The sequence below is a fragment of the Tyto alba genome, unplaced genomic scaffold (assembly GCF_018691265.1).
Source record: "Tyto alba isolate M040663 unplaced genomic scaffold, T.alba_DEE_v4.0 Super-Scaffold_2, whole genome shotgun sequence".
Classification (NCBI taxonomy): Eukaryota; Metazoa; Chordata; class Aves; order Strigiformes; family Tytonidae; genus Tyto; species Tyto alba.
In genome coordinates, this window is record NW_024881282.1 from 43,125,553 (window position 1) to 43,141,231 (window position 15,679).

Genomic DNA, 15,679 nt, shown 5'->3' on the forward strand with positions numbered 1-15,679 from the left:
CCTGCACCGCTGGGGGAGGAGGGGGGAGGGAGCAGAGTGGAGCCAGGGAAGAAGGGAGGGGTGGAGGGAGGTGTTTTTTGGATGTGGTTGGCACTTCTTACTGTCAGTACCTTGTCTGTTAAGTGTGTCTTTGTTAGCGTTTGAATTAAAGTGATGTTTTCTTTTCTTCCCCTAATGAGTCTGTCTTTTGCTCCTGACCATAATGGGTGAGCTACTCCTCCCGTACTTAAATGGATTCTCAGACATTCCCGCTCCATATTCTCATTTTGTGATGTGTGTTATTTTATTTTTAAAGAGTTCATCCACAAGCATTCTTGAATGTTCATGAAACAAATAGGATTTCATCTTTTTTTTTTTTTTTTTTCAGGAATCTCTGGAAATACAGAAGCCTGTCATGTATCTATTAGCAACAAAAAGTCTTTGGATCAGGGCAAAGGTGAGGAAAGTATGCAGTGAATAGCATTTGATTTTTTTTTTTTTCTTCAGGAAAAAAGATATATTGTTACTGTGAATGTGTACCAGTAAAGAAATTCAAAGAACAGTCTTTCTGAAGTTGACTAAAATGTATTCCACTTGCTTCTGTCTTTTTATACTATGAACTGTATCTATTAGGGTAGCACTAGAAGGTTTAATCAAGATCAGTGCCCTCTAACGTGTATAGTGAGAAACCATTCTTATGTTGAAGAACTAAAAATCCAAACAGCCAAGTGTAATGGGAAATAACAGTATTATCACCCTCATCGTACTGATGGAAAGCCAGAACATAAGCATAAAGCATGCTCTTCTGTCTTCCTTGATGTTAATAGCAAATTCCCTTTGATTTCACTGAGACAAAATTTCTGTTGGTCTGTTTGCTCTAAGTCACTAAGAACAGCTGCGGCAGAGCCAGAAATCCTTCAATTTCCATACACTTATTTTTCTAGCAGAAAGATCAGTCAATCTCAGATCTTGGCATCTCACAGAGCATTTTTATAAACATTCTGGATTCCTTGTCACAGTGTATTATTCACTTTCTAGCTGTTAAAACTCCTTACAGACTCACAATTTTATTACCAAATAGTCTCTAAAATCTTTTAAGAAGAAGGAATAAAGGAGATGGGTTTTCACACACATATATGAATGATTAGTCATGGGCACAACTTCCAGGACCAAAGTGAAAGTTATGTAGAGATGTGATAAATAATAGAAGAATTTTGCTTTCTCTAAAAGTAATTAAACCATTGCTTCTTAGGCTAAAGCTATTATTAGTACAATGATCCAAATTTTAAGAAAAATAAAAGACTTTACTACTGGGAAAAGAAAAGGGGGGAATTGATCTGAGGAAACACCAACCCAACAGCCCCCCCCTCCTTGGGATGCTCACCAGATGATCCATATCAAAAGGTGGTAACTCCTTTGCAATGGAATGAGAAAGAACAGAATGGGCTATCTCTGTCATCCCTTGTCCTTGAGATAAGAGAGGAACTGAAACCACTGAGCCATAAAAGACAAAGGAGCTGCAAATTGGCCCAGACTTGAAGAACAAGGTGTATGTGACCACAGGATTGAAGAAAGAAGAAGATAAGATTGTAGAAGAAGCCAGGAGGCGTGCTGAAGGTGTTGAAACCGGCAGCTGTGTGGATAAAAGGGGGTTTGAAACTTAAACAATTTAGTGAGCCTGGACGGAGCTGTGACACTTCGGCCACCCCAGCGCTGCATTTGCTCTCTTACCTTAATAAAGATTCATTAATCCATATTTGGATGTAATTTGCCTTAATCTACCTATAACAGAGAGACCAAAAGAAAGCAGCTAAATGAGCATCTGCCACAGAATAGAAAAAGATTATTATAAATTATTAAAAATGCTGCCAGCATATAAAATTAATATATATGTTTAAATAATCTAAGCTATTATAGTGACTTTTTATATAATCTCAGACAACTCATTTGAATCCTTTTTATGTTAGTTAACCTGACTTCAGAATTTTCGTTGGAATACAATTACCTATGACATTTGCTAAATTTTCACATTCAGGTAGGAACTACAGTGCTTTGATTTCTCTGTGTTATTCTTTCAACGGGTACAGCTGAAACAGGCAAGTTTACATTTTAAGAGACCAATTTATCCAGTGAAGAGCACAGGTGTCAAGACAACAGCACTCTTTATGTGAAATGTAACCATTAAACTTGTGCATTCAAATTTCTAGTTGATGGGCTATTTTGGAGCAGTGTACATTTTGATTTTCATTGGCATAATCTAAGTAAATGCAAAAACTTGAACCTCTTTCCCTTACCTTTTCTAGGTATTGATTGTTCTCAAACTACTGACATACCTAAGTGCTGCAATATTGCTGCACATAGATCAAATAATGTACTTTGGAGTATAAATGCATCTTTTTAAGAAAAAATTTTCTCTTTCTCGTAACATTATAGCACACACAGTGTAGGTTTATATACTCTAAATTGATCAGACTAGCTGGAGAAAGAATAATGTGGCTGTCCATTTTATCACATGAATGATAGGAGTTCAATTTTCTTTAGGCCTTAACTTTGGCCTGTGAAAAAAAATATACATAAATTTTCTTATTACAGCTAATGAAGATAGACTAAGTCTGTAGCTCTCACATACATGGTTCATAGGAATCCAGAAATAAGTACAAACTGGTTTTGCACAGATTGTATTCTGGAATTGTTGTTTTATTTTTTGTCTTTTTTTTTTTTTTTGTCTGGTTTGTTTATTTGTTTGTTTTTTCTTCTGTTGAGTCTGTATACAAATTGATAAGAATGTATAACTTTTAATACAGTGTTTATTATTATTATGATGTAAAGTCAAGACAAATTTACCCAGAGCAGACTGCTGTTAGAATGGTGTTAGGAGAATAGCATTAGTTGAATAATTTAAGAAAAACTGGGAAAAAAACCTATTTCTTAAGGGTAAAAAAAAAGGTTCTAGAAGAATCAAAATTTATAACAAGTGTGAATGCATATTGTGTTTGAAAATTTAAGGATAAAGATGTCTTATTTATGATTTGAAAAGACCAATGACAACCTTAAAGCTTATTTTATGAATAGGAGATTAAACTAGATTTAGAATAGCCTAAAATAGCTGCAGATCATTGTGTGGTCTCCTTTAATAGTTTTATTTTTATTATGTTGGATTTTGGAGCTTTTGATACAATCAAATTTTCAAGTGAATTAGAACAGCATTGTACTGTTCAAGTCCCTTTTCTCTACTCACTGCCCTTCTGTGATGTGTCAACAATTAAACTGCTAAAGCATGGGCTGGCAAGTTTGGGAAACAAGGTAGTAATTCCAGGCATTTTCTCACAGCAGTATCCACTGCAATTGATACAATAAATTTCTGAATCAAGATGATCAGGCCACTGGGTTTTATCTACAAGCATTCTACAGTAATATACTAAAGAAAACCATATAGAATTAATAATGAAAGTCAAATTAATTTACAAAGGATTTAGTTTTGTCCTCAGTGCATCATTTTCTGGTATACCCTAAATCAAATAATTGACATGACATGTATCTTGCATAGTGACCAGAGTGAGAAGACATCAATGAACAGACCATACTCAAAACACAAGCTTCTGAATTTACCATTATTGCTCACTATTTGGCTTTTGGTGTGTGAGTATTGCTAATGGGAGCTGGGGACTGTGGAATGTTAACATATTTAGAGTCTTTAGTTATAATAAAGTTATGATAAGTTGAGTTGGGTCTTAGTATTCATATCTCTCCTCTAATTCGGGTATCAAATTCTGCAGGCATTTTGTCCAGAAGACAGGTGTTTTGACTGTAACAATATGAGGAAGCTGTCACAGCCAGTTTAATTTTGACAGCTTTGCAATTGTTAACTGTATGACTCCTGAGCAATTTGTTCAGTGGAAATGTAGATGCGACTAATACATACCACTACTAGTGAATTTCTTCAAATGAGTCTAAATGGCTTTGGTGTTTTATTGGAAATGTAGGACTGCTTGGTCCTGAAAGAGAACTTGTGGAAAGGGGAATAGAATAACATGTTCTCCAAATCCAGGGATGGCTGATTAACTTTCAGTACTTGTAAGGTTAGAACTAGCTGTGCTTTGTGCCAACTTTCCATTTGCTGTATTTTCATTATATATGACATTTAGATTTGTTACAGTCTATTAGCTTACAGCTGCAGGCCGATAAAAAGGAATTTCATCAAAATATAAACCTCAAAAATGAAAATCTGAAAATCTGAAATGACAAGATTGTCACAGTAACTTTACCTTAATTACAGCTCGAAAAGCAGTGGTGGTGACAACTCACTGCATAGCGCTGAAATGAAATCAATGGTGAGTGCCCAGTAGTAATGCTCGACATTATAGAAATTACAAAAATGATCTTCCTTTCTCATTATGATTTTCAAAGCCCTGCTGCTTTTCTTAAATTGCTGTCAAGTATGTTCTAAATGAGGTAAGAATGAAAATTTGTCTTCTCAGTGTAAACTGCAGTCCTGACGGTCTGCAGCAGAACATGACCAGAGCTGCTCAGATAGAATGCTCGGAATAAAAAGATGTCAATGGATTAGAACTGCATTAATTTATTGAGTTCATTTCACCTTTGATAGTTTAATTCAAAATAGGAAGTTGTAGTTATCAGTGATTGCCTACAAATATTACTGAACACAAAGTTTTAAGAAGCTGGGTTATTTTTTTATGAAATCTATTTACACGTATGTATGAAACAAATAATAAATAAATAAATAAAATGTATTTTCATCTATTACTTCATTTTTCAAGAGGCTGTCAACATCTTTCTACTGACTCCAGTCAGTGAAATCTCAGCTAGTGTTACCTAGTTGTGTTCCTGTTGTGTCTTGCTACTGAAGACACTTTAGCTGAAGTAATGCTTGTATCTACTAACAGGCACAGAATTATATCCCAAATGAAATTATTTAATTGCTGAGAGCACTATACTTAAATTTAAGGACGAATTAGTGAAGTGCTGAGAAAACACAGATTGCACATGACAGTATTTAAAAGGTAAATGCTGTCCTTGAGTAAGGTAGATTTGCAAGACTGAGGGCTGTGGAATTTTCTGACACAACCTTTGAGAAATATTCTCAAATACAAGGGGAGAAGAACTTTTTTTCTATATTATTATATGTTATTAAATAACTTTGTGGACACTGACTCTTCCTTTTCAAGGATAATTTTCTTAAATCCTTGGATTTGTCTCCTAATCTTACTGCAGTTTCTCATATATACCACACTAAGATTTATGCTATTTTCATCACAATTTGAAATAGATAAGAGCATTTCTATTTGTAAACATATTTTGATATTATTTCCTGCTTATTTCCCCTCATATATCTAGTTTATCTCTTTCAGCTGATGAATTGGACTGTACAAGAAAATTAACTGAAAAGTTTTTGGACCAAAATTCTTGGAATCAAATTTTGGAATTGGATGCTTCCTTCCTGGCAATACTTTATAGATAGATTTTTTCCTTCAAATCAAAATGGCCTCTGAATGCCAGGCCAAGAACACTGCTGGTGATAACTATCTTTGTCTTGTATGAGGCAAGTGGGAGTATCTCAGATGGTAAGGTCCCAGCTATTTAACACCCAACAGATCATAAAAAAAGTTTACATTCATACCGCTCATTATAGATCCCAGGGAAGCAATCATTACTTTGACATTGAAGGGATGCTTACGTTGTTAAAATTCTGAAACTGTTTAATTTCCAAATCTGAGTAATATTATAGCCCTGCAGATAATTTTGCAGTAATCTATTCTGATAGAAATGTATGGACCATGTGGGAGTTACAATTGAAAAATTATTATAAGCTATATATGTATGTGTTATGGTAAGTTGCACACAATTGCATCTACCTTCTGATCTACTACCAAACCAGTAAAAATGAAGAATGTTTGCTGTGCTTGAAGACATAAGGTAGAGTTTCATGAAGACACTAGAAAGCTTAAAGCAGACAAACAGACTTACTAGACTGTATTGATAAACTCTGTTGCTGACCATAAAGAATTCTGCATGGATTTAGAAATAATTTTGAAAATATTTTTCATCTGAATGCTAGTACATACAGGTATATTGGTAATATTGTACATTTCTTTGGTTTTAGGATGAATTTTTGTACTTTGAACATACAGGAGAAAAAAAAAAAAAAAAAGGAGGGAAAAAAAAGAAGATGGAACGATTATTTTTCCACAAGACAACTTCAGCTAATCTATCAACAATGCAGTCATCTGATGATCTTCCCCAAAAGTGCACATTTCTTGGATTGAGACCTGATGGGTATCTACTGCCTGTAAGTCAGTTGTGCCTAAATGTTTTACTGTAGCAAAAGCACTGACCTCTTTTGTGTCTTAGCACAAAGTATTTGCTTATTACATATCCCAGTATACATTCAGTCAGCCTTTTTGTGACAACAGTGGTCATTTGTAAGACATGTCATTTGAAGACTCTTTTCTAGCAGCATCTGAGTATTATGTATAGGAAGACCTAATGGGAAATAGCAGAAGCTTGAAAATATTCAGGCCTTCAAATAGCACAATTCCAAGAGCAGTCTTGGATTTATTTTCGTGTGAAATTCTGAGTATGCACCATCCCATGGGATGACACTTCTGGGTAACAGCCTGTTGTTGAAGTTGGTGTTAATTCTGTTATTGATTTCCTAAAGATCCTATGATTTATAAATAAGTACAGTAATCATTTTAAATTAACACATTTCAGAACAACTCAGGGATAAAACCTTAATATCCTTTATAAAATGAGGAACAGTGAGGGAAAAAATGATTTAAATAATAAATGAACAAACTAATTTATTTAAGTAGGTCATGTGAAGAGACAGATTTTGTGTTCTTAGACATTACATTGACCCTCTGTCATTGTGATTTTTGACCCTTCTGGTGTTTTCTATTTCTATCACCTATTGCATTGTCATATGATAACTGTGGAATTTGATTATTCTGACCTCTTTACATATCATTTATGTATCTCCAACTTCATGCATCTCTCATATATTATTCAGAGCAAAGTCTCTGAAGAATTTCGACTGTATGCAAAACCTCATTATTTAGAACTGTTCAGAACTCTTCACTATTATCTATGACAATGCAGGGTAAAAAAAAAAAAAAAAAAACCTTGACCCTTTCTCTGAAACTGTAAGTAGACTACCAGACTAGCCTGATTCAAGTAATCCAAAAAGTTAACTGTATAATGCATGCAGTTCTGAAAGTACCCTTGGGACACAAATTCAATATAGTGTTTTACCTCCTACTAAACACTGTTTTGTCTTCCTGGTACAGAAATTAGAGTGGGTGAATTGGGCTGAAATAAATTCTCTGTGAAGCCAGATGTATTCTTTAGCTATAAAATGTTCTTGATGCAGTGTTGATGAAAGCTGGTGTTAGATATTATGAAGAAAAAATAGATGTTTTAGATTGGTGGGAAGAGGAAAGGCAATTCAGGTTGTAGGTGTTACTTCAGCCTTAATTTCAGCCTTAAACAGAACCTTTGAAAGGTAGTTAACTGTGGATTTCATAGGGGATGCCATAATTCTGTGATGGGAAACACATTTTTAAAGTCATGTCATTTTGTTTGTCCTTCTTGAAAGTGAGATGGTAGCTGTCCAGGTCAGATTTCCAGAGAACTTACCAGCTCTACAGGGCACATTGACATTCAGAAGTAATTTACAACATGGTATGAGGGTGCTAGTTTCTTTTTTTGTTTTGTTTTGTCTATTTTTTTATTTAAAAAAAAATAGTATTTTTATTGTTGAGCTTTTTTTTTTTTTTTTTTTCTGGTGATGGTGATGGGTTTTGTTTGGTTTTATGTTACATTAAGGTTAGGAACTGTTCTGTGTTTTGGATGTTAAAGTGTCAGAATTTTAAGCTGTTCTGTATAAGGTGATTTTAAGATGAAGTGGTGAAAAGAAGCAAAAAAATTGACAAATTCTGATAACATTATGGGAGTCCTAGTGCTGTGTAATGTGCCTCTGTTATTTTATATATTGTCTCAGTTTCAACCTGAATAAGAATATTTTGAGGAAAGCGAATAGTGAAAAGCACTTAAAATTCAGTACATGTTCTTGAACAATATTGGAAAGTTTTTTTACTTGGGCTTGATACTAAAATAATGAGCCTTATTCTTCTGTTCAGTGGTATTTCTCTCCTGATAGTCTCTTTGGCAAGGCACATAGGAACATCAATCTTGCATTTAGCAGTGTGTCACAGCTTGCTTAATGCAGCACAGTTCAGTACGAATGTTATCTCCTTCATACCAGATACCAAGACCCGAGTGACTGCACTTCTGCAACCACATTTTTACAAGTGGAGAAAGAGCAAAGTAACTATTTATTTAGAGAATATACTTTTATCATCATCTGTCCTAATAGCTTCTACTTCTGTTGAATGATTATGAAAATTATCATCCGTATCTTGTAAACAGTGCAGTACATCTAAATTCAGCTCCTGATGATGCTAAGAAAGGGAGACAATGACATTCTTACTGGTTTAATTATGATAGATATAGATGAGGATAAAAAGCCTTGGCCTTTCTTCAGTGTACGTATGGAAGTCAAGATGTTTATTATTGGAGGAAAGGAAAAAAAGAGGGAGTGTCATGTCCCAGTTTCTCAGAAAGGTGACTCAGACTCTCTGATTCCCAGGTCAGGATTAAGATGAAATAACTCCAGAGATTCTTCAATTCAAAAGCCTCGACTTTTATTTTTTCACAAGAGGTACTGATATGAAACTTTGTCAATAAGCCTTGCAACCTCTGCAACAAGTGGTAAACCCCACAACTTACACTGACAAACTGCAAATCTTACAATGTACACTGACAAGCTGCAAAATAAGCATGCCCCAACAAGTGTTAAACATACCCTGACAAGCCTTGCTGTATATGCAGGGATATAGGGAAAAAGAATGTAAGAGAAAAGGAGAGAGAAAGAGTAAGAGAGGGTGAGAGAGCAGAGAGAAAAAAAAAGGAAAGATTTCACCAGTCCTGGTTCCAGCATGCATCCAGACAGCCTAAAGGTCCAGATCTGAAGGGGCACTGCAACTCAGGGATTTGATTCACATCCTTTTATAATCCCTTGTCCGTCCTCTGGGCAGGTACTCAGCACTCACAGTCTATGCTTCAAGAGTTCTCTTGACTGTGGTGCATGTGTAGTGTGTACCTTCAGAGACTTCTGGAAATGGATCAGTGGGCCTGGGAGTTGTTGGGGAGTTAATTCCCCCCTTCCTACAGGTGTGACTGGTGTCTGACATTTCTTTTCAGTGCATGAATCATGGAAACGGCTTTTCTATTGGTTCTTTGCAGAGTTGCTCAAGATAGGGAAGTCCAGCCTCAGAAAAGTGTGGTCCCGCCTCTGTGGGACCCTCTCTTCCTACAGCATCTTCCTATCACAGCTTCAGTGTTTCCACAGAGACTGTTTCCTTTACCAAAGTTCTTAGTCTGATGTTTGAGACATTAACTGTGGTTCAGTTGGACTGTCACAGGGAGTCACAATATACTCTAGAGTATACAAAATTTAGTAAAGCAGAGGCACCTAAATTCCCACTTGGTGTATATTTTTGCTCTTTGGAAGGCTAATATTGCGTTACTTCAGAAGGACAATAGTAACTAGTTTCGACTCATATTTTGAAAATATATAATTAATGGACTTCATTCCTGCTCTTTGTTCATGGCTTAATTTTTACTGTACTGAGTAAATCACCTTTAGGTTTCCCTGACATAGTGAAACATCAGGGATAATCTGTGGTCTACTGAGACAGGGCTTCATTGAAAAATTAATAGTGTAATATATAATGATTAGCCTGCTATTGCTTATAAACCTGACTCTTTTTGTGATGAGCTAACTACTAACATCAATATTAATTCTAGCTATTGCAAGGACAAAACTATGTTACTGAAGGAAACATTTACTATGAGTGTGTATCTGAAATATGACTATTGCATACCAGCTGAGCTTGAATAGTATGTCATATATTAATGTATTTTATAATACTTTCCCATAACTTGTTATATTTTTTCTTGATGCAGAGCACAGTTTTTTAAGGATAAAGATTTAGGATGTAAGAAATTACATTTTTTTTTTTCTTACAAGACTATTTTGAAATATGCAGTGTATGAGAGACTTGGAAACACATCTGAATGCCAAGCATTGATTTTACATAAAAGAGAGCTACAGAAGTTACCTACTTTTCTGGTTTGTAATCATTTAAGTAGCAGTAATTTCTTTGCTACAAGCAAAATTTCATAGTCATCTTCAGCAAAAATAATCTTGTGGTGAGAATGTTCTTGGAAATCATGGAGATATTAGAAAATTCTGTGCATGCAGATAGGATGATTGTGTCTTCATTTATTTGGCAAGTCTATTGTCTCAAACATTGTTAAGTATTATCAGGATCAGTTGATTTATTAGCTAGATAAAACAGCTGTTAGTGATATGAAACTGGACGCCATTATGCTTTGAGACCATGAAACTGTTTTACTAAATTGCCTTGATGAGTTGCTGCAAATGGTAGGCAAATCTTATTGAACAAGCAGTGGTTAGCTTTGATGTGATTATCAATGAGAAGGTCATATCTAAGAAAGCACTTACAAACCTGAAAATTACATATAAAAATTCTTAAATGACTGAAAATGTAGTAACATATTTGTAAGGCTAATTGCTAAGGATATATCTCCAAGCTGTGTGAGAGTCAGGCAGAAACTATGTATCCATGCATACCTATGCCTAAATCCAACTTGATATACCTGAACTCAAGCAAGAAAAATTACTTCAGGCATATATCTCATTTTATTATTTCTTATTGCTGGCACATCTCAGTGCTCAGACAGCTGAGTTTTGTGACCCTTCAGTATAGTGTGTAACTTCCTATATTCAGTGGCACAATACTGATACTGTGAGTTCCTTTCTTGGAGCTGAAGGCTTACTTTTATCTGTTTCAGTGCTAAATTTTCCAGTGTCATTCTGGTCACTTGCATAAAAAAAACTTTAGACAGGAAGGTTTGATCTAACCCAGAGTAGGCTTCCTTATGTTCTTTAGCCTTTTATGTGTTTGTCTCTTTCAAAATGTGTTTTCAAGACCCTGGAAATAAATATCAAGTACTTTCCATTTTCAAATGATAATAAATTCAGTTTTAATGAATCCAGGGGGAGTATTGACCAGGAGAAAACATATTCAACAGCCACTGTCAAGGGCTTCCAAGATAGCACCACAAGCAGCGTAGGAAGATCTGTGAAACTCATTGATGCTCACCTAGAAAATGCCATGACTGTACTTCTTGCTTTTGAATGTTCTATTAAAATGTTATAAAATCATGCTATGGAACGGTAAAATGTGATTGTTGAAGAAGGTTTCTGAGCAACAGACATGTTACATTTGCTGGTTTCACAATAATGATCAGCAAGATAAGATTGACAACAAGATTGTTGGCAACAGAATAAACTAATTCACCACCATTATTTCTGTTCCATCAATTATTTTGATGTTTTCATGTTAGAATAGTAGATCACAGTGCTATGAAGCATATCTGTCTATCAAGGAATTCAACATTATGTTGGCAAACCTGCGATGTTGTGACGTTTGAGTGCTACCATGAAGCTGACAGTGAATAGCATAACCTGTAAATCAGCTTGATGATCTTCAGGTTGAGGGGCAAGTGTAGGTGTCATTCAGTCTTTGGGAAGGCTAGACCTAGGTTGTTTTATTGAAAATAACAATAGTGACAGATAATTACATTACTATATTTTCACTTGGTCGTCATGATCTTTATGCAGTTCTTTAAAGGAAAACCAAATTCCGCCTAATATTTTATATACTTGTTTTTTTCTTAAAGGGTCCTGCTCCTATAAAACATACTTTTCAAATTTTGAGGAGGATCTTTATTTTCTTATTAAGTTATATTAAGATTTAAGAAAAAATATATTTCATTATTTTTCCTTGAGTTTTTGGAATTATGTCAGAACCATAAAAACCAGCAAATATAAAAGAATATGCTTGTTTTTCTCTCCTTTTTTTACTTTTGCATTTTACTTTTGCATAACTATTAAGTAATTACATCTTTCAAATTTTGTTGCCTGAACTTTACTCTTAAATATTTTAAGAATTCAACATTTTTGATTGAAATAATTATGATCTGGATTTTTATCAAATAGGTTTAATGTTTGTAAAGTATAATGTATGCCTTGTATTTCAAATGAAAGATTATGTGTTTTCTTCCAAACACAAACAACACATTTTACTCTTCATTGTTTATTACTTACTAAACTATTTTAATGGATATCTACAGTACTTTCACATTTAAAGTCTAGTGTGTTCTCTACTGACCAATGTTAGACATTTATTATAGACAGAATTGGTATTTATCATTTTCTGATTACTTTGAGGACACTAATAGAGCAATAGTTCTGTGCAGATATTTGGCCAGGGTTTGTGCTGTGTGGTGATGTACTTTAACTAGATGAGCAGACTGCTTTTTTGTCAGCTATTTTCTGAAACTTTACTTTAGAAATGTACCAAATAAAAAAAAACAACCAAAAAACCCAAAAAAAGCCCAAACAGTTAAGGCAAAGGAAGGCTATAGAAAAGATGTGTACTATCAAACTTTTAAAATAAGATTAATTTTTGTTTTGGGTAATGTACCTTGCTGTAACTTTTGGTTTTTATTAGGTCCTAGAAGAATACTTAACAACTGTGAAAATTTCATAATAATTGCAATATTTAAAAACACACTGTTTGTTGTACTGTTTGGCTAGTTCCATCATCTTCATCTAGGAGAAATCCTTTGGAATTAATTGCCTTCTAAGGAAACTACATAGAAATGGATGCCTTTACTTTCAAAAAGCTAAAAGATTAAATGACGGTTTTTGCTCTGCGACGAGCAGTACCTGAGCAGACACATCTGTGTAATGCCCTTAATACTACGTAAGTGTATAGTTCCTGACCAAATTTTTTGCTGCAGCAGAATATATTTTAAATTGATAATTATAAGATGTTAAAGAATCATTTATGAAAATTAATAATAGGAAATGAATACTTAAGAATTTTAGTGAATACTGTAATTTAACATACACTTAAAAAATAATATTCTTCATATCTGTGTTCTGTACTGTGGTTTCTAAACTCTGAACAAAAACTCTACCTGCCTCTTTCAATAACAGAAAGATTAAAAGAGTTGAGTTACTACACAAATGAAACAATTGTTCCCACATCTAAACATTTTAAAAGGATAATGAAACATTCTGTTTGAGGAAAAAAGTCTTTCTGATATAAGATTCATCTTTTCCTGTTACGATGCTAAGATCATGCTACACAAATATTATATAGTTTATGCTGTGTTCTACAAAGTAAAATTCATAATTTCTTATTATCCAGCTTTGTCATTGCCAGGAAAATGCTAATTAGAGATTTAATGACAGCTTTTTATTGAAGACTATTTTTATCTCATTTTTATTGAAGTCTATTGTTGTCTCATTAAAATTCTCTGAAATTTGCATTTCCTAGTAGCAGGATGGTAGTATGTTGTTGAAAGAATTAAAAAAAAAAATAATAATAAAATCAGAACCCCAGTTTGAATACTACAAGTTTCCAACCTTAGAGTTTAGAGTGGAAAAATATTGTAATTGTGAACCCACAAGCATAGAATCCATGAGCATCTGGTCAAAATATTGTTTTCTTGATTTTAGGTGATATTCAACAGTAAGCAGACAATAAATTTCAGATTCTTTTTCAGAATATTAATTTCAGGTGAATATGTGTTTTCACTAGACACTGCTAAAACATTGGCCTAATTATAGCCTGAACTCCGAACTCCTATATCAAACACAAGCTTCCAGCTCAGAAAATTTTCTGTCATACAAATTAGTCATATGGAACTCCACCTGGGGAATGTAGAGCATTTCAAAAAATGCAGACTAAATCACATTTTCTGTCAGTTGTGCCACAAAATATTCTCAGGGGAAAAAAAATCAGATTCAAATATATTGCCTGAAGCTGGATGGAGGAGAGCGGAAGAGTCTGAAAGTATTACAATTTATAATACAGCATAACAAGAAGATGAGAAGAAAACATATGATTAGATCTCTCAGTGCAAAACTCTGATCTATTCCTTTTGGCAATGGGGTATCTCATTACAACTTTCTTAAAAAACACAAATGCTGTCTGGGATACATGACAGTTTTCTAATAGGAGGTAAAAATAATCAGAAAATAAATTGCTGATTTCCCTTTTCTTTGTCTCTTTTTAAAATCTGCAGAAGAAATTAAAGATTTAAACTTTAAAATCATAGAAGAAACAAGACCCCAACCACATATATTTCAATTAGACCTTAATTCCAAAAAGCCTCTTTTTTTTAGAAAAATAGACATTTGAGTTTCTTAGTTCCCTTTGGATGCTTTCAAAAATCTTCTCTTAAACATTGATTAGACTGTGGGATTGTAGTTGCCTCATTAGGAATGGAAGCTTTTGTTTTCTAGTAATGAGAACCAATTGACAAAGAAGACACATAGTCCTGTGTTTGGGTCCACTGACAATACTTACTGTGCTGTCTTAGCCTTTGTTGTCAAACTTGATCCTACACAGTTAATTTATTTCTTATCTTTTTACTGGTTAACCGTTTAATGCTCCCTGTTCTGTACAAAGCTTCTGTGCAAGCTGTCGTGCCTTTCCTCTAGCCAAATTAACGAAAACACCTACAGACAACATTCTCTCATGATGTATAGAGGATCTGGGAGATTCATTTATCTCTGTTGACTCTGTCCAATGCTACAATTATTATGGGACAATGCTGAGAACAATTTTCGTACCCTTTCCTTATTAGGCAGGTGTCTTAAATATTTGGAGCCAATGTGAGCAAGCTATATTAACAGGGTAAGATTAAAAAAAAAAAAAAAGAGTTATATATAAGAAAATTAATCACTGTATGGAGTCGTGGAATTATTTTTTACCTCTGTCACAAATTCACTAAAGAGTGCTGTCAAAGTCCTGCAGATCCTATGTCACACTTCACTTTATATTGTAAATAGTAGTATCTCTTCCTACACATTTTTTTTTCTTGTCAATTTATAGTATTTGTGTTTTCAACATATTACCTTAATAAGATTGGAATAAATGCATTTACTCAAAACTTGTGACAAAATGTGTAGTTGCTTTAATTTTCTTGGTAGTCAACAATAACAAAGATTGTTTTATAACAGGTTAAATTCTTTTAAGGAGTTACCAGGAGGGAGAGCTGGGAAGTGTTTTCCATTCATGACATATTTCGTAAATATTTTTTCTGCCATATACTCTGAATTATAAGCCTGAATGCATGTATTTTATAAATAACAGCAATACCACAACAGCAGATGGTGATCTTGCACATTCCTTTGTCTCCATATCACAATACTCTCATGAATTCTTTTGTGAGTGGTGGGCTCCCTGTAGTAGAGACTGTAATCACGGGTCTTATTTCTCCTCCTTGGAGCAATTCCAGTTTGGATAGGATCAAGTACATCTACTTTGTCAGGTGCTGCAGTGGTTACTGGAATTCCATTAGCTAAGCCTTCATTCCCAAAGATTTTAATGTCAGTACATTATGTTTCATTTTCAGTACATTTTTCCTGGTGATGCTTTAGTATATCTCATTTTTCAAATTTTGGCTGTGGTTTACAGAATTATTTTATTTTTATAAAGATGGATTTATCTCA